The 19,955-nt window shown below is 33.8% G+C and overlaps 1 protein-coding gene across 3 annotated transcripts in view; it reads left to right on the forward strand.

Moving 5' to 3' along the window:
* ASCC3 (activating signal cointegrator 1 complex subunit 3) overlaps positions 1–19,955 on the forward strand; it is a 347,397-nt gene that overhangs the window by 71,770 nt on the left and 255,672 nt on the right. The gene's annotated exons all lie outside the window — the stretch shown is intronic.

Consider the following 19,955-nt stretch of genomic DNA (forward strand, 5'->3'; position numbering starts at 1 on the left):
GAAATGTTGCTAAAACCTTGACATGCCCCCACATAACCCTTTCCTGAAGTATCACACAAGGCTGGTTCTTACACTGTCAAGCATATCATCGGTTTCATCAGAACCATGGCTTTGAATCACTCACTGCCTTTTTAAGAGGTGGTATCAAGTAATAATAACAAAATATAAAGTTGAAAGTTTAAGAGTGTGCTTACAATCTTTTTAAACTGATACGGATCTTAGTAAAGAAAATTCCATAAATTTCATGGGGAAAGAAATGATGTAGCACAAATTAAATTTCTAACCATTTTATCAAGTTTTGTTTCCCTTGATAAATGCTTACCTTCACTTGGAGATTGAAGCCATGAGAATACTGATTCTGATGTATTTGCTAGATTTTTTAACACATAATACCACCAAAACAAAGAAATGAACAAACATGTAGATGTAGATTACTTGTATATCTTTATAAATTCCACAAAATGTTATCCTTTTTGCTTTAGCAGTCTTTTTAAGATAGTAAGGTATCTAGGGGCACCTGGATTGTGTACTTGGTTAAGCATCAACTCTTGGTTTTGACTCAGGTTGTGATCTAAGGGTCATGAGAATGAGCCCCACTGAGCTCCATCCTCGCTCAGCACAGAGTGTGCTTAAGAGTCTCTTTCCCTCTGCTTCTGTGTGCTCTTTCTTTCTCAAATCTTTTTTAAAAAACATATTAAGATATCTAATAATAACAAAAACATTTTTTATACTTACGTACCTATCAGGTTACCCTTTATGCTCTGACTTAAGTCAGAGACTTTTTCACTGTCAATAGAGATCAGAGATTTAGAGCACATAGGAAATTTAATACTCCCTTGTTGGCTGTGAAGATAGAGTAGGCCATATGCCAAGGAATGTGGGTAGTCTTTAGGAGCAAAGAATAATAGACAGCAAAGAATTAGGAACCTCAGTTCTACAACTCCAAGGATGTGGATTGGCCAACGATCTGAATGAGCTTATTAAGGGAATCCTTCCCCAGAGCTTCCAAATAAGAGGTCGGCCTGGCCAGAACAATAAATTCACCATTATGAAACCCTGAACAGAGAACCCCCTTCAAGCCCTCCCAAATCAGACTTCCAGAACTTCCAGATAATAAATGGATGTTTTAAGTCACTAAATTTTTGGTAACTTCTTATACAAGGACAGAAAGCTAATTCAAAGTCACATCATAATCAAACTGCCTAAAACCAAAGATAAAGAAAAATCTTTAAAAAAATCAACAAGAAATAAAGCAGACATTGTGATTTCCTTGTTTAATAGTGGATATTTTTGTATTCTTACAAACATCCTTGAGTTTTCTTCTGGGATATTGTTAAACAGATTTTTTTTTTAATTTTTATTTATTTATGATAGTCACACAGCGAGAGAGAGAGAGAGAGAGAGAGGCAGAGACACAGGCAGAGGGAGAAGCAGGCTCCATGCACCGGGAGCCCGACGTGGGATTCGATCCCGGGTCTCCAGGATCGCGCCCTGGGCCAAAGGCAGGCGCCAAACCGCTGAGCCACCCAGGGTTCCCTCTTCTGGGATATTGTTAAGTTACTTTGGGTCAGTTTGACCTCTTCAGGTCTTGCTTCTAAAATTTCTTAGGTGGGCCAATGTAGCATTTAAATGCTAGTTTTGCCTCATTACTGAGACACAGCTCTTCTGAGTAGAGTACTCTGCATAATTCCCAGTTAAATAAGAGGTTTTCCACATTGGTTGGTAAAAATGAGAGCTGTTCCAGACACCAGAGGGTGAGGTATGAGTTTGCTTCCTCTAACCCATTTAAGTGGTTCTTCTCCATACCTTGGGCACTTTTCTCATATGCTTGTGCTAGTGAGCATTCAACAAAGACTTAAAGGAGACTCTGCTTTAGTCTCTGGAGCTATCAACTCTCTTTTTCTGATGATTATTTTTTTTTACAATAAAAATATCTCCCAAGTGGAGAAACATTACTCTAAGGGAATGAAGGTAGGACATGAAGCTGTTACAGTTAAGAATTATTATTCCATGAAAATTCACAAAATCCTTGTGTTTTAATAGAATCTTCAGGGCTTAATTACGGATTTTATCTTTTTGAACCAAAAGCAGCAGGTAACTCTGGAAATTGGGAACTATAGCAAGGTAAAAGGTGTGTTTTCCCCTTTTCTCTGAGGGAGGCCAATAGTTTATTGAATTCTCAAATAAGTCGTTATCAAAGAAAGGAAATAATTCTGTTTTCACAATTATAAATTATCAGAAAAGTCAGATCTGTACTTTGAAGGTAGGTCTTAAATAAAATGAGAAAAAAAAAAGAAGTTGATTCCACCCTATCTTTTCCCATTCTTTTCCTACAATAGTGGTTTTCACTGGGCAACCTCCCTGCCCCCATCCTTCCTAAAAGATGTTTGGCAATATTTGGAGATACTTTTGGTTGTCATAACTTCGAGGTTGCTACTGTCACTTCGTAAATAGGAGCAAGCTGCTACTAAACATTCCAAAGTGCACATAAAAGCCTCTCAGGACAAAGAATTCTCAAAGTATCAATAATGCAAAGGCTGAGAAACCCCAATAGAACAGAGCCATATAAGAACTTTATTCAAAAAAAAAGAATTTTATTCCCTCCAGAGTTAGGTACTTGAAAAGTTGGTTCTTTTTTTCCTCTTCTAGGCATCAAATGAAATCTAAAAATACTATAAATAAGGTTGTTAAAACTCTTACTTTCTAATCATTCCCTTCCCAAGCTTCTTTGATATTGTTGTTATGTATTTTAGTTCTACCTTGTTTTAATTTTTATGTCAGATATTATTGTTACTGTTATTATTGTTTTACAGTCAGTAGTTATTTGGTTTTACTATGTATTTTGCTCACTGTTTTTTAATTCCATCAGTGCATTCATGTTCTGTAACTTTTCCTTGCCTGAATTTTCGTTAGTGAGAATCTGCTACTGGCAAAAATCTCTAATTTCTGTTAATCTAAAATGTCTTTATTTTACCTTATTCTTGAAAGATATATTTGCTTTTAATAGAATTCTAGGTTTATAGTTATTTTCTCTTAGCACACTAAAGATATTATTCTATCACATCCTATCTTAAAACATTAAAGATATTATTATAACATTTTCTTTCCATTCTTGCTTTTGAGACATCTGCAATCAATCTAATTGTGATTTTTTCTTTCATTTTTTTTTTTTTAATTTTTTTATTTATTTATGATAGTCACAGAGAGAGAGAGAGAGAGGCAGAGACACAGGCAGAGGGAGAAGCAGGCTCCATGCACCGGGAGCCCGATGTGGGATTCGATCCTGGGTCTCCAGGATCGCGCCCTGGGCCAAAGGCAGGCGCCAAACCGCTGCGCCACTCAGGGATCCCCATTTTTTTTTTTTTTTTTAAATAAGCTTTCTCTCTGGCTGCTAATAAGATTTGCTCTTTGGATTTCCAATTTTATCATGTTTCCAAATAAAGCTTTTTTGGTAACTTCTTGTTCATTTTCTTATTCTATAATCTATTTAATGTCAGCAGTCAAAATGAGGAAGGAAAGAAAAAGGATTTTACATTTTTCCTATACCTATAACTTGACATTGTTAAAAATGAAAACAGAAATAGGTATGTTTGCTCTGTCTACAGTGAACTTGCAACATAGCTAGGGACATAAAAAAAGACATCTATGGTGAGTATTTACAAACAATATACTATGGAATGCACTAAGTACAAAATCAGTGGTGCAAATTTAGTCATATAGAAGACAGAGGGATTAGTACAGGCTATCGCTGTTAATGACAATTTCTTGCAGAGCATGAGCCTTAGTTGTTTCTTGAATACTGTGTTCTCGGAGAATTGGTCTTTATCTGAACAGTGACAATGAATTTACCAATGTGTTTTTTTTTTTTTTAATAAAGCAGGGTTTTTTGTTTTTGTTTTTTTAAAGATTTCATTTATTTATTCATGAGAGACAGAGAGAGAGAGGCAGAGACACAGGCAGAGGGAGAAGCAGGCTCCATGCAGGGAGCCTGACGTGGGACTCAGTCCCGGGTCTTCAGGATCAAGCCTTGGGCTGAAGGCAGCACTAAACCGCTGAGCCACCTGGGCTGCCCACCAATGTGTTTTTAAAGTAATAGAGCTAGAATGGGGTGTATGGAGAAAGGAACATTTCTTGATTTTTGTGATGAAAACTTTGTGTGGACCTGGTATAATACAGTAGAGATTATGTCTTGTCCATCATACTAATTTTACTATAGAAACTGTAAAATGGTATTTCTGAAGTTTTTTTTTTTTTAATTATTTATTAATGAGAGACACAGAGAGAGAAGCAGATACATAGGCAAAGGGAGAAGCAGGCTCCCTGTGCAGAGCCTAATGCAGGACTTGATCCTAGAACCCTAGGATCATGACCTGAGCTGAAGGCAGATGCTCAACTACTGAGCCTCCACGGTGTCCCTAAAATAGTATTTCTAGTTTAAAAACGTGGTCATTGTCAGAGGGCCACTGTTTTCTGATGAGAATATTATGTGAAGTATTACTATGCAAAACTATAAGGAAAACCTTAAGAATTTTTCAGCTTACTCTCAGAAGTAATTAGGGATTTTAAAGTATTTCGTCTGCTGTGTGTGAAAATCATACTTTTGATGTAGATTATCTTCTGTTATGAAAGTCAATAAGGGCTTAAATATGTAAAAATGTGACCTATTCAGTAGCTTCCTCATAAGGTTGTAAATATTTTTGTGACTTCCAGCAATTAAATTATATGATTAAAAAGTAATGTTTACTTGTTATGAAAGTACTCTATAGTTCAAATACATGACACAGCTAGGTCTCATTAGAAGGGAAATTCTATCTATATTTTTCCTTAAAAAGAAGAATTAATTTTGTCTATATGCCCTGAACTTCTTCAGGATTATAGTATTATAAAGTTCACTGGGAACATGCAAACTGCTAACTAGGATAAAGGCATCAACTGCTTCAAAAATAAAAACAAAACTGCTTAACTAGAGTTATAACCAAAATCTGTGACTCTAGCTAGGTGTAATCTAACAAAAGAACTAACTTTTTGGGGCGCCTGGGTGGCTCAGTCAGTTGGGCTTTTGCCTTCAGCTCAGGTCTTGATTCTGGTGTCTTAGGATGGAACCCCGTGTCGGGCTCCTTGCCCAGCAGGGAGCCTGCTTCTCCTTCTCCCCTCTGCTTGTGCTCTCTCACTTGCTATCTCTCTCTCTCTCTCTCTCTCTCTCTCTCTCTCTCTAACAAAATCTTAAAAAAAAAAAAGTCTTTACAACCTACACTTTATTGACTTTATGACAAGAAATTAGAAGAGAGATTAAAAGCCTAAAACATATTGTGCTATCCCAGAATGATAATTTTAGAACTCAAATGAATTCAGAAGTCTGAAAGGTAGATGAATTTAACTTGTGAGAATTTCAAATCACTTTAGAAATAGACTTAGTCCATATTTTCCAATCTATCTATCTATATATTGCGGTTACACAGCCCTATTTTAATAAACAGAAATATTTGATATTGTGTTACTATTTATATAGAGATTTTCATTATTTTTCTCTGGAAATATGCTTGGATTGCTTATCAGTCATCAATAATGATTTCTTGAGCTCCTGATTAATGCACAAGAGCATTGTGCTAGGAGGTATGATGGGACAAAGCAGTTTAGAATTATGATCCTGCCAAATGAACTTTATCCAGTTAGGCAAGTATAGCTGAGGTTAAGTTGCACCCTTTACCATTGACACATTTTGTGATTTGAATCAGGTTACAAAGCCCCTTTAAATTTCAGTTATCTCATCAGACTATTTATTTTGAAGATGATGTGAGTTGGCACACAGAAAATGTATAGTGGTATCTGTGATACATTTTAGGTGATCAGTAAATTCTCAACCTGAGTAATAACTATATAAGCTGTTCTCACATCGATAGCTGAGTTTTGCTGCTTAATTTGGAAAAGGGGACACTTTAAGTCTTTCTACTAAGAGATATTAATAGGTGGAATTATTTGGATATAAGTAACTTCAAAATTCCTTCAAGATGAATGTCAAAGTAGTATAAAAGACAGTTTTAAATTAATAAAGGTAAAACAAACTGACTTATATATCTTTAGTTAATATTCTGCATTTTATTAGGTACCTTATATTGCATTTTCTAAACTTAATACCCTGCGAGCAAGGTTTGAGAGGACAAATTTAAATTTCATCCAGTGGTCCAAATAACAGTGACTAAGCATAGGCTATCTTGCTTTTTACATTCTTCATTTAAAAAATATATATATATTATTTTAAAAATAGAGTATGTATGTGACTAGTGTGGAGAAGGACAGCAGGAAAGAGAGGGGAAACAGACTCCTCTCTGAGTGGGGAGCCCTATGCAAGACTCCTGAGATCATGACCTGAGCCAAAATCAAGTCAGACACTTAACCGACTGAGCCACCCAGGCGCCCACTTTTTACATTCTTAACAAGCTATTACATTGTTTATAAATTTCAGAATTATATGGAAATAATAGTTATATAAGTTGAGGTAATTTAAATGTATCAGGGAAAATCATTGTATAAAGAAATCTCAGCATATTCTTAAGCAATCTATATAATAATCATATTTCATTATATAAGTGTTATGATTTCTTCCTTGAAATATTTTGCTCATTCTTTGAAATCTTGGCATACTATAAAAGAGGTTCAAGCAAAATGTTTCTCTTTTAGGGACCCCCCCCTTAACTAAATGTATACCTTCAACTTGATACATGTTTCAAACATGTTTTTCTTTTTTTTTTTTTTTAATTTTTATTTATTTATGATAGTCACACAGAGAGAGAGAGAGAGAGAGAGAGGCAGAGACACAGGCAGAGGGAGAAGCAGGCTCCATGCACCAGGAGCCCGACGTGGGATTCGATCCCGGGTCTCCAGGATCGCGCCCTGGGCCAAGGGCAGGTGCCAAACCGCTGTGCCACCCAGGGATCCCTCAAACATGTTTTTCTGAGTAAAATATAGTTTGTTCTTTCCAGAGGAGGTTGTGTTAAACTATTAAAGAACAGATGACTAGGAAAACCTAGTCAATGCATTGGGACGTGAGTAGGGAAAATAAGGTTAACAGTCCTCAGTCTTGCTTGTGCTTGATAATCACTTGGGGTGCTATTAAGAAATGTACAAATTACCATTCCCACCCTAGACGAATGAAAACTTCAGGGGTTGAGTTCTGGAAATGTCATTTTAAAAAGCATACACGCTTCCTACCCTATGTATGAGGAGCCTCTTCTCCAAGCACTCTGCTCCCTCCAGCACACCCTCAGCTGAACTCCTCTTCAGCAGGCTTCCACCGATCTTTTCCCTACTCTTTTGAGTGGTGTGTTCAATGTATTTGGAACCCTTCTATGTGAGCTTCAGATCTCCTGTGGAGAAACAAGTTTAAATTTCAGTTTAAGGAGGTAATTATAAGTCCACTGTATTGCTTCTTTCCCCAATAGATAAATCGTTCTCAGATCCTCCATTTTATAGACATGAGTTAAAGATAGTACATTGTGTTTTAAAATGTTAGAAATTTTAAGAGGTACCAATTTAAGTCGGTATTTTACAATTTCTGATCTGCAGGATCAGTACCAACTATGTTCTTAATGAAATACACACACACACACACACACACACACACATTTGGATTTTTTTTTTAATGTTTATTTTTTATTTTTTTTAAAGATTTATTTATTTATTCATGATAGACATAGGGAGAGAGAGAGAGGCAGAGACACAGGAGGAGGGAGAAGCAGGCTCCATGCCGGGAGCCTGACATGGGACTCGACCCCGGGACTCCAGGATCACGCCCTGGGCCAAAGGCAGGCGCCAAACCGCTGAGCCACCCAGGGATCCCCCCACATTTGGGTATTAAACTGACCACTCTAAATAAGTCATTAACACTTTCATTTTATGATATATACTTTAGCTAAGTTAGTATTATTTATATTAAATGAATTTTTAACTGGATATCAAAATAAGTTATTCCAATATTATGAGATTAAATGCAAGTGGAAGTAGTCTCTTATCACTCAGAACAATTCATCTGAGGATTTCTTTTCATGATAAAATTTTCCTGTCTAAGGAGATTTATATTTATAGTGACATCCTTGCTTTATTTAATTAGTTTTGGAAAGTTTAAAGGCATATATACAGTAAGAAAATTTAAATTAAGAAATTGCCTGTAATTTAATATCTATAACATTTATTTATCATGTAAGTGCCAAAATACTTTATCCTTTCTGAAGATTCCAAGTAAGATGGTGCAAGTAACTTAAAGGTTAAACTCAGAGCTGAAATCAGTTATTCCCATAAATATCAGCCAAGAATCTGAAAATGACATTTTCTTTGTAGGATTCAACAGAGCTTGACAGAGACTGTTGTGCTTCTGTTTTATTGCCATGATTAAAAGTACAGCTGTTTGTTAGAAAGGTCCCACAGTTTGGATCAAAAAGACTGTTTGTATTACCAAATAAATAATGGTGTCTTATATCTTTTAAGCTATAATAACACTTATACTGACATCCTGGGGGAATATTTGGGTATACAGTCAGTATGAGTTCATCACCCTTGTGAAAATAATATATTAACTAAGTAGAAAATACCAGATTCTTAACCTTCAGTTTTACTTATGCTTTAAGCCTCTGAAGTTTGTGATACTGATTTCGTGAAACCAGCCCTGTCTTATTATAGTAGTTTTAATGACAAGCAGTCCAAACCCAGCCAAATGAAACCCATAACTGAGGTTGACCCATGTCTCTTTTACTGTCTTCTTGTGTACTGTGAATGTGACTGTTGGTACAGCATTTTGGTGTTACTTCAGATTGACATCTGACATGCTCAATTGTTGTTTAGTGTGTGCTGATAGACGCCCAAATGTGTAATCTCAAGAGTTTGTAGTGGAGCTTGTTATGTGCAGCCAGAGTTTTGTTTATCTGTTAAAATTCCCTCCTGAGAACTTTTTCTTCAGTTTTCCTTAGCATTCAAGCCCTAGTTCCAGCTTAGGAATAGGGAGGGCATCTTTCCCTTCCAAGAAGAGGTTAGTGCACTTCTCTGACTCCATTATATCTTAAGTTCTCATTAAATGTGGCATTGCTATTTGTTATTCTCTGCTTGTGTTTTTTTCTCTTCAAGGACATTAATTTATCATTTTGTGATCATGTAGTGGAGTATATTTAGGAGACTCATCTATTTATTTAGTTGGGTTTCTTTTTTCTTTTTTTTTTTATTATGCTTCTTAAATGGAGTATTTTCACTATGAAAGAATTTTTAAGAATTGATACTAAGGGCGTAGTAAGTATTTCCAGTCACTATTTTAATGGTGTAAATACATTCAGTTAAAAATATGAAAGGATTATGAATTATGCATTATGATTTTTAATGGCTTTTTGTCATAATGTAATAAAATTTGGATTAGTTTCATTTTAGAAAAAAACTTACTTGATTTTCACAAAATCTTATGATCTCACTTCCTTCAGAGATTTAATAGTAGATTACTCTCCTGAGGCCTTTTATTGTTAGGATTTAATTTCCTCTACCCAGATTGTCAGGTTCAAAAATGAGTTCTTATGAAACATTAAAATGCGTGACTCTTCAGTGAAGAGAAACTGGCCATTCTTCTTTATTCTTAGAAGAATTCAGTAATTGTTCAGTGCATTTTCAGGTGGGAGTACAAATTGAAAATAAGGTATTTGGTAAAGATGTTGGACTCTTTGAGATATTTAAAAAAAGATGAATCAGTTAATTTGTATTAACTAAAAAATTACATATTTTTATCTATAAAAAAACAAATGTTATTTTTAATGCATTAAGTTAGTACAGAACAGGTCTTCCTCTTTTATTTATCATTAAGATATATATTTTTATGTAAATAAAGCATTTTTATGGGGCTGACTATAAAATCTATTCACCAAAAAAAGTACTATCTAAAATGTAATATTTACACTTACAAACAGAAAGTGAAAGTTCCTTTATAATTCCAACTCCAGTGGAACAGTTTGATATATTTCTTTTCATAATTTTTTTATATTAACAGATATGTAATTATATTACTGTTCTGTGGCATACTTTTTTTTTTCTTTTGGATACATTTTCCTATGAGCACAAATATCTTCCTCATTGTATTTAACTACTGTAATTCATGAAAAATGTGATTATGAATTATCCCAATCCATTATTTGTGGACACTCAGCTTTTAACTATTTTTTTCTTTTAAATGATGTTTTAGCAAATGTCTTCGTGCTTATTTACCTACCTTTTTTTTTTTTTTTCAGTTTAACTTGGATAAATTTTTGGAAGTGGGATTTTTAGGTTACATATATGCATATTTATTAGTGTTAATCATTTATAAGTGAGGTATATAATGCATATGAAGATATAAACATTATCAAGAATAATCGAGGTTTTAGAAACACTAAACCTTAACACTAAGGTTAACCTTAACACTTTAAAAACCTTAACACTAAGGTTAAGAAAAAATTTTATTCTCTTTGCCTTTATTCAGTTATTAGTATAGTCAGTATGCTTATCAGCTTTATATTTTTATTTTTATAAAATTAAGTTATTTTGAAAAATATAAAGTAATGAAATCAGTAAGCCTTACAAGTTTTTAATTGGGATTTTTAAATTTGGACTTTGGTATTAAATACCTAAGTTCCAGTATTTGCTCTGTTGCTTACTGGTAAGTTAGCCTTGGGCAGAGTCTTCAAACCCTCTATGCCCAGCGTCCCCATTTTTAAAATAAGGAGTACACTTGGAGTGATGAGCACTAGATGTTATATTTAAGTGAATCACTAAATTCTATATCTGTTACTAATATTACATTGTATGTTAACTAACTAATTTAAATAAAAACATGAAGAAATGTAAAAAATGAAAATAAAATATGGACAATAAAAAGACTTAATCCATGGTATTTCTTTGTATGTTAAAGTAATCCCCTTGAAGTACTTAATACAAAGCCTTAATTTGTATTATGTGCTCAAAAGAAATGCTAGCTGTTACTATTATTTAATGGATTAATGAATGATTACCAATTTAGATAATAAGGAATATATTATCTTGTGTATTCATAGTCCAAGATCATTGAAGATAACATTTTAGTATTTGTGTTATATCATGTTAATTTGCTGATCTTGACATAGAGAATCTAGTTTGGGATTGGCAGGTTCAGTGAAGTAGCATGTCTAGTCTTCTCTATTTTTTTTTTTAAGATTAGGGTGGGCAGTAGTAGATGTATATAGTTTGAGACTAAGTAACAGACTCCTTGTAGTCCAGATTCACCTGCTGCACCATGAGTTGTTGAGAATAGAAAATAAGTCCTCACAGTTTGAGACATGGTAGTTAGTGTTCAATATACATTGAATGAATGAGAGAGTGCATTTTAGATAATGGCAGGAATATAGTTTAAGTTTTGCATTTAATAATATATCTGATCTGTGATGAAATATAGAGTCTTGGGTGAGGCCACAGTTCTAATAGGTATTGGAGGTAAGAAGAGAACCCACTGTTTTTTCTGTTCCTAAACTTTCCAGAGATGCCTTTGAGTAGCTAGGTATATTAAGATCAAAAATAGAATGTCAGAGAGGAGACTGAGTGGAGGGATACACGATTTAAAATAATTTGAAGCATCTTCAGAAGAGTAACTCAATTATCTTTTTGTCTCTGGAGGGTAAAATTGTAGGAATAATAAGAACTTTTTAATACAAAATGTTTTTGAAAAACTTAAGAGCTCATTTAGGCTTCTCTATTTAATTAGATATTTCTTTAGCTTTTCCATTTTCTAAAGAAGTCACTTGTATCTTGTATCTCTTTTTGTGTCTCTTTTTACATAGGTGTTATTTTGATGTTTCAAAAACTAGAAACCTTTAAATAGTGAAAAATCTCCTATTTTATATCTGTTCCTCACCTGCTCAGATCCCTACTTCTTTCTTTAATAATCACCATGTTTAGGTTTTATGTATTTATTTTGAATCTTCAGAAACAATGATAGATTCTGAGTACCTTCTCCCCACCCCCACCAAATATGAACAAAAAATAGCATAGTGCATACTGTTCTGCACCTTACTTTTTTTTTTTTTTTTTTTTTTTTTTGCACCTTACTTTTTTCACATAAGCAAATATTTCCATCTCAGTAATAGGAAATGTTACTATTCTACACAGAGTTTTTTTTTTCCTGCATAGAATTTTTTTATGACTTCATAGAATTCCATTATATTGATGTGCCATAATTTATTCACGTAGTACCCTATTGATGACAGTTGAATTTGTTTCTAGTTCTTGATACCACAGATAATTTTGTGATGAGTACTCTTACTTGTGCACAGTTTTGCATGTGTGCAAGTATGCTTTTTTTAAAAAGTGGAATTGCTAAGTCCAAGATTATATACATTTGTGAGAGAAAGATTGCTGTGTTCCCAAAATGAAATAAGCCATATTTTAAAAGAATGCATTTGTGTTCATTGGAAAGTGTCTGTCTATAACATTGGGTTTCAAACCATCATTCCACATTTTGATTCCATAAACCCAAACACAAGCAAAATTTTTGTGTAACAGTATTTGCCCTTATCATATATGATATGCTGCACTATTTTTTTTCTTTTCTATTCTTTAAAAATGCTGATCACAATTCACTAAGTTGATTTCATAACCCACTACTGGAGAGTAAAGCCATATATGAAATACACTGACCTGGAGTTTAGTTGACTAACTCAGTTGGTATATGTGGGGGATCCCTAGCTGAACTATATAGTCTCCTAGGAATTCCCTATAACTCTCTTACAGCTAAAATAAAGAACTAAGCATAATTTAACTGATTTTTACAAAGTCTCTCAGAAATGATGTTTTGTTATCTTTGAATTCAGAGGTTATATATTTTAAAATAATAGCACATATTGCTATATCCATATTAAAAGATATAAATATGTAAAAACACAGGTATAAAAATTTGGATTTGGATTGGGGACAAATCAGTGAAGCAGTTTCTTGAGGATAAGTGATTTCTTGAGGATAAACAAGAGAGAATATTAAATATTTCTGACAATATTTTTTATGTATTCTTCCTAAGGGGTGAAATTCTGTGACATTCTAAGTGTTTGATTATTTTTAGAGTTTCTAATACTACCTTAGTGTCAAGAAGATTTTTAAAATATAAAAATATGTTTTGAAACATTGCCTTTTTTTTTTTCCCAGAGCAAATGTAGCAGGGTTTGGAATCCAAGGTAATATCTAGTTTCACTGGAAGCTGCAGTGAACGAATGTAGGGAAAAAAAAAATTTCGCTTGTTTTTATGATATCTAATAAAAAACATTTATCACACTTAAATAATGTTAGCAGAATAATATATACCCAGCTTCTGTTCTGGAGTTAGTCATTGTGCTCAACATGGAGTCTCTTAAATATTACTTAATTTATGAAAATTCTTCAGTGATGAAGCTCATAGATGATAATTAGTTTAATTAGAATGACTCAGCTGAATCAAGTACAGAAGAAATATCACTGAATATTTTCTTTGTGCCAGGTACTATGGTGGGCATTAGGAAGACGAAGATGAAAAACAGAATTCCCAACTCTTAGTACTCTCATAATTTTTTTTTTTTTAAGATTTATTTATCTTTCAGAGAGAGCAAGCATAAGTGGGAATGGCAGAGGGAGAGAGAGAATCTCAAGCAGATTCCATGCCAAGCATGGAGCCCAACATGGGGCTTGATCTCATGACCCTGAGATCATGACCTAGGTGAGGTGCTTAACTGTGCCACCCAGGCACCCCAGTATTCTCATATTCTAAAGGGAAGTAACTCCTTATATATATCGTTTAGCACTTTCAAGACTGCAAGTAATTTTTGTTTTATCAGGTGAAATATTTGTTAACCTTTAGTAAAGGTGAGTAATGAGGTTTCCATTAGGGCCAGTTTAGTATATGGTGCATGCTTAGACCTAACTGTTTTAGACTTTGGTTGTAATATAGTAATAAGTATTAGTGACTTAGTCAATGTTGGAATAGAACATTAATTCCATTCTTTAACACATGCAACAAATGATTACTTGTGGGGTTTTTGTTGTTGTTTCTTTGCTTACTAGGGATAACTTTATTAGCAATAAGAGATTGGATAAAACTAATATGTTCTTTCTGTTCCCCTAAAGAATCCTCAGTATAGTTCATCTGAATTCCATGACCCACAGATTATGGCAGGGCCTTTGAGACCATGTTAAGGATTTTATATGCTATCCTAAGAGCCTTTCCTGCAATTCAGTCTGCTATGTTATGACAATATATTTATCAATTTTAAAACATTATATAAGTTAGCTGGGTTCTTTCTGGAGCTGCACTGTTTAATACAGTGGCCACTAGTTACATGTGCTGTTGAACAGTCTGGAGGGAGTTAGGGGTGAAAGGATAGGCAAATAGGTGAAAGGGATTAAGAGGTACAGACTTTCAGTTGTAAAATAAAGAAGCCACAGGAAGAAAAGTACAACATAGGGAATATAGTCAATAACATTATAATAATTTTATATGGTGAAAGTGCTTACACCTGTCATGGTAAGCATATTGTAATGTATAGAATTATCAAGTCTGTTCACCTGAAATTAATATGTCAGCCATACTTCATTTTTAAAAAACTGAAAGCAAAATAAATAAATATGGTTAATCTGGATTGGGATGAGGTTTAAGTGTAAAATATACCTATTTTCCCAGGTCTGTTATGTAAAAAAGAAAACTAATTTTTATTATGTATTAAAAAGAATATTTTAGATACATCGGTTAACTAAATTTTTATAAAATTTCAATTTTTAAAAACTTTTTAAAATGTTTCTGCTAAAAAATTAAAACTTACATATTGGTTTACATTTCCTTTTTAAAATTTTATTATGGGCAGACCGGTGGCACAGGGGTTTAGTGCCGCCTTCAGCCCGGGGTGTGATCCTGGAGACCTGGGATCAAGTCCCGCGTCGGGCTATCTGCATGGAGCCTGCTTCTCTCTCTGCCTCTCTCTCTCTCTCTCTCTCTCTCTCTAAAAATAAATAAATAAATAAATAAATAAATAAATAAATAAATAAATAATCTTAAAAAATTATTATTGAAGTATAGTATAAAATTTTATTTTAGGTCTGCTACTAATGTATAACCTTGGGAAAGTCACTGTAACTCTCTGAAAATGAGTTTTTTCTTTTAAATCCTTGACTTTTCTATTGACCCCCAAAGTCAGATGCAATTTCCTGTTTGAGATTTCTATTTGGACATATAGTAAGTTCTTAAAATATAGTGTTTTTTCTTTTCTTCTCTCAGCCTGTTTTCTTAATTTTCCTTATATAGATAGCTTCAGCAGAACTGCCATCCATCTACTTAAGGGAAAAAGGTTGTCTTTGATTTATCTTTTTTTTAACCCACTCTCACATTTAAGTCATTATCAAATCCTATTAGCTGCACGTCAGAAACATAATCTGTATCCCCCTACCTCACTTTCCACTCATGTAATGCATCATTCTTCACTTGTACTACTAGCATAGTTGTCTACCATTTCCAAATCTGATCTTCACATTGTAGACGAGTAGACCTTTAAAAAATATACTTGACATTCCTCTACTTAAAATCATACAGAGACTTTCTCTTATATTACAGGTAAAAATTCAGGCTCTTTACCATGACTTTTCTTCATGACTGCTGTCTGTCTCCCTTCCCCAACTGCTAATGATCTCTTCCTCTGTATTATATTTACTGTTCTTTGAAGGGGAGGTGTATGTGAAACTACCTCCAAAGGCTGTAGGAGCCCTAAGACTGAAGATAAAGGCCAATAAGTCCAATTTGACAAGAAATGATTAAGGGGACTTACAGATAGAAGTGTGTCTTGGGCAGCTGCAAGAGGAGTAGATCTCTACAACCCCATTTCTCTTTAGACTTGCTTTTATAGTCCTAGAGACTGGGAGTACATGCTGGGGACCATCCAAGAGGAGAATGTTTAAGAATAAGTGTCGTATTTCCAGGGGGACATCAAGGATGTTATGTCCCAAGGGTGTACTTAAGGATGTGGTTAAATAAAAGAAAAGAATGTAGGAAGTGAAGGGGGCTGTGTGCTATAAGTTACAGGTCACAGAGCCCTCATCATGGCAGAGATGTCCAAAATGGCATTGGTCTGGTTCATGTATATACCATCTATTAAAAATTAATACATATCAGAGTTTGAAATAATCTGTTAAGTCATATCAGTGCTTGAAATAATCCAAATGTATTTTCTCTCTCCTACCTTTATTACAAGTTGTGTAATAAAGGTTTTATTTATTTACCTTTTTACCTTATTTATTTACCTTTTTGACCATTTAAACAATAAATTAATATAGCAATAAATATTTGCCAGCTCAGCAGATGAAGATCCCAGCACATGAAAGGTGAAATTTTCTTTAATATATCAAGAAGGCCTAAATTCATCTATTTTAGAATGATTATTGAAAATGGTTTTATGAACATACAAGCAATGAGTAAAAGACCTTTAACTGTAAAAGAACCTAATATATTTAATTATCTAATGAAAACTCAAAGATGTTATGTAAGATATTCTTATAAATTGTTTAATTTTGAACCCCATGGCTATTAAGTAGTTTATGGTGGGGAACTTGTTTTGTGAGGGATATCAGAGTGGTAGGATTCCAGCAAACAATGCTTAGACAGAGCATACTGAATGGCAGTCATCTCTTTTTACTTTATTTTTGAAGATTTTATTTATTTATTCATGAGAGACACAGAGAGAGACACAGGCAGAGACAGAGGCAGTGGGACTTGATCCCAAGACCATGGGACCACGACCTGAGCCGAAAGCAGACACTCAACTGCTGAACCACCGAGGCATCCCTCTTCTTACTTTAAAATGTTGAGCCTAAGTCAGGTGCTTTCTAGAGCCAGGCAAATCTTAATCTATGAAAATTATACAATGTATGTCTTTGGTATCTATATGATTTTTCCTGAAATTATATTCTCTACTGTTAGAATAATTTAGACATAATCCTATGATAATCACATTAACGTAGAAGGGGTAGTAGCATGATCCTGGCTCATCTTAAATACCTAATAAGTGCATTTTAATTGGCAGTATTAAGTACTTTATTTGTTTTTTTTTTAAATTTTTTATTTATTTATGATAATCACAGAGAGAGACAGAGAGAGAGAGGCAGAGACATAGGCAGAGGTAGAAGCAGGCTCCATGCACCGGGAGCCCGATGTGGGATTCGATCCCAGGTCTCCAGGATCGCGCCCTGGGCCAAAGGCAGGCGCTAAACCGTTGCGCCACCCAGGGATCCCCTAAGTACTTTATTTGATTATTATAAATAGTTAATTCAGTATATCTAGTGTACATTTTTGTTCTTCCAGGTAAATAGTATCATCCAGATTATTTTTGAAAGTAAAGTGTGTACTTCACTTCAGCCTGTATAGCCAGTGTTTTATGAGAGATATTTGAAACATGTGTTTTCCTGAAATTGCATAAATGAGTCATGACATTCCTGAAAGATTACCAGTCTGAGGAATCCAAAATCTATGTAAGCAAGGGGATTTAGGATAAAGCTTATAATATTTAAAATATTTTTGATCTACTGATTATGTTTTAAAAATGCTTCTACTAGGGCAGCCCCGGTGGCTCAGCAGTTTAGTGCTGCCTTCAGCCCAGGGCATGATCCTGGAGACCCAGGATTGAGTCCCACGTCAGGCTCCCTGCATGGAGTCTGCTTCTCCCTCTGCCTGTGTCTCTGCCTCTATCGCTCTCTCTGTGTCTCTCATGAATAAATAAATAGATAAATTTTTTAAAAAATGCTTCTACTAATTCAAAGGGAGAAGAGTATATATTTATAATGTCTCTGGGCAGAACATAAAACCTTTATGATAAATGAGACATGAGATATTCAGTTTTCTGTTTTAAAGTAAACACTAACATGATAAAAATAATTTCAGTTTTAGCTCTATGCATTAATTTATAAAATCAATACATATATTTCTTTTAAATTAGAAGATTGCCAAATATTTGGAAGCAATGACTTTTAGTGCCATTTAATTAGACATTAGTGCATGTGTGATATATAAATAAAACAATGAATATTATTACTATATACTTCTAAATTTGAGTCAAATAGAGTTTTGATATAACTACACTTTTCTTCTTCTTTAACCTTTCAGTTAGGATATTTGTGTATATAATTTGAATATCATTCAACTATAAGAAATCTCTTATGAATAGTTAACTTAATTATCACATGTTCCAGTAGCTTTCAGACACAATTTGAAATATATTGAGTTCTCCATTGATATTTTTTGATACTGTTACAGTTGCTGTGTTTGCACATTCTTTTTATTTTTTATGAACAAGTTTATTGATTAAATTTATTTTAGTTCCTAAATTCAAAATGAAAAACAAAAAAAAAACTTTTGGGGAAGGGAGCAGAAGATGTGCTGTTTTAAGTAATTTCTAAATTTGCTTTGTTTTGTTCTTTTGGGGTTTTATTTTTTTTAGAGGTTTTTATTTATTTATTCATGAGAGACACAGGAAGAAAGAGAGGCAGAAACATAGGCAGAGGGAGAAGCAGGCTCCATGCAGGCAGCCCGATGCGGGACTCAATCCCAGGACTCTGGGATCACACCCTGGGCCGAAGGCAGGTGCTAAACCACTGAGCCACTCAGGCATCCTAAAAGTATTTTATTTTATTTCATTTCATTTCATTTCAATTTCATTTTATTAATTAATTCATTTTTGCCTAGAACTGTTTTTATTTTTTCATTGATTGACAACTAATTGATCATCTGAATAATAGCTCTCATATTGTGTGCTAAAATGAGACAGATATTCTGCTGCCATGGAGAAAATAGACTAATTTCATTGTTTCATTGTTTCATTGTTTCATGTTTCATTGTTTCATATTAAGCTCCCTTCCAAGAAAGAGCCAGCCAGTCCAGGTTGAAATTTAAGAACCGAAGCATTATTAGTGCTAATTATCCCAACATAATTTTTCTATTCAGAACTACTCCATGCAGTAAATATTAATCTCCTTTTCAAAGATAGGGAAACAGAGTATCCAGATGGTTAAATCACATAGTCAGGAAGAGGCACAACCAGTATTAGATTCCAAATCTTACTTAAAAGAACATGGCTTAAAAATCCAAAAAAAAAAAATTGTCTTCCATTAAAAATATAGTACTTGCTTATCAGAGAGTATTTGGAAAAGTAGTAGGAAAGAAGAAAGTAAATTTGTGCCCCCGATTTCCAGTGGTAGCAATATCAACATTTGATTCTCTTTCCAGTTTTTTTGCGGCGTATATTTTTTAATGTAAGAGTGAACACATGGCATATCAAAATGGATATGTCAATATTTTAAAAAATAACTTCTGATTTTAAAAGAAAAGTATACACATTATTGAAAACTTAGAAAATACTCAAATCTATAAGGAAATTAAGTCTCCTAGAATCTCACAAGCCAAAAATAACCTTAGTTAATATTTTTATATATTCTATTAATTGTTAAAAACTTTTTTGTCAGTTTTTTTTTTTACATAGCTTATAATTTGTAAGACCTTTATAACAAAGGTCTAGGTGGATGATGGCAAAGAACTTGGTGACAAATAGTATTTGCCACTCACATGATTTAGTAGTTTTCAAGAGGCAGAAAATAATCACTCACATTTCCTGTCCAATCATATGGTCATCAAAAATGTGTAAGCCTTATTGCCTGTGCTAAGTTTCCACTAAAGTGAACCTTGACATGGATTACCATATTTTTTGTGTGTGTGTCTTTTTGCACTCAAGTGGGTATAAATCATTTGCATTGTAAGAATACTCCATACATGAAGGTTTCAGTACCAGGTAAAAACTTTTCTAGAAGAAAGATAGAGTTGGAATCTGATGAAAGGATTTTAAGTATCTTACAATGAAAATGTATAATGTGCCTTAAACATTTTACACACTGAAATTTATATCAGAGGGCCTTAACAAGAAAATAAGGCA

Source organism: Vulpes lagopus, chromosome 1 (genome assembly GCF_018345385.1).
Source record: "Vulpes lagopus strain Blue_001 chromosome 1, ASM1834538v1, whole genome shotgun sequence".
NCBI lineage: Eukaryota > Metazoa > Chordata > Mammalia > Carnivora > Canidae > Vulpes > Vulpes lagopus.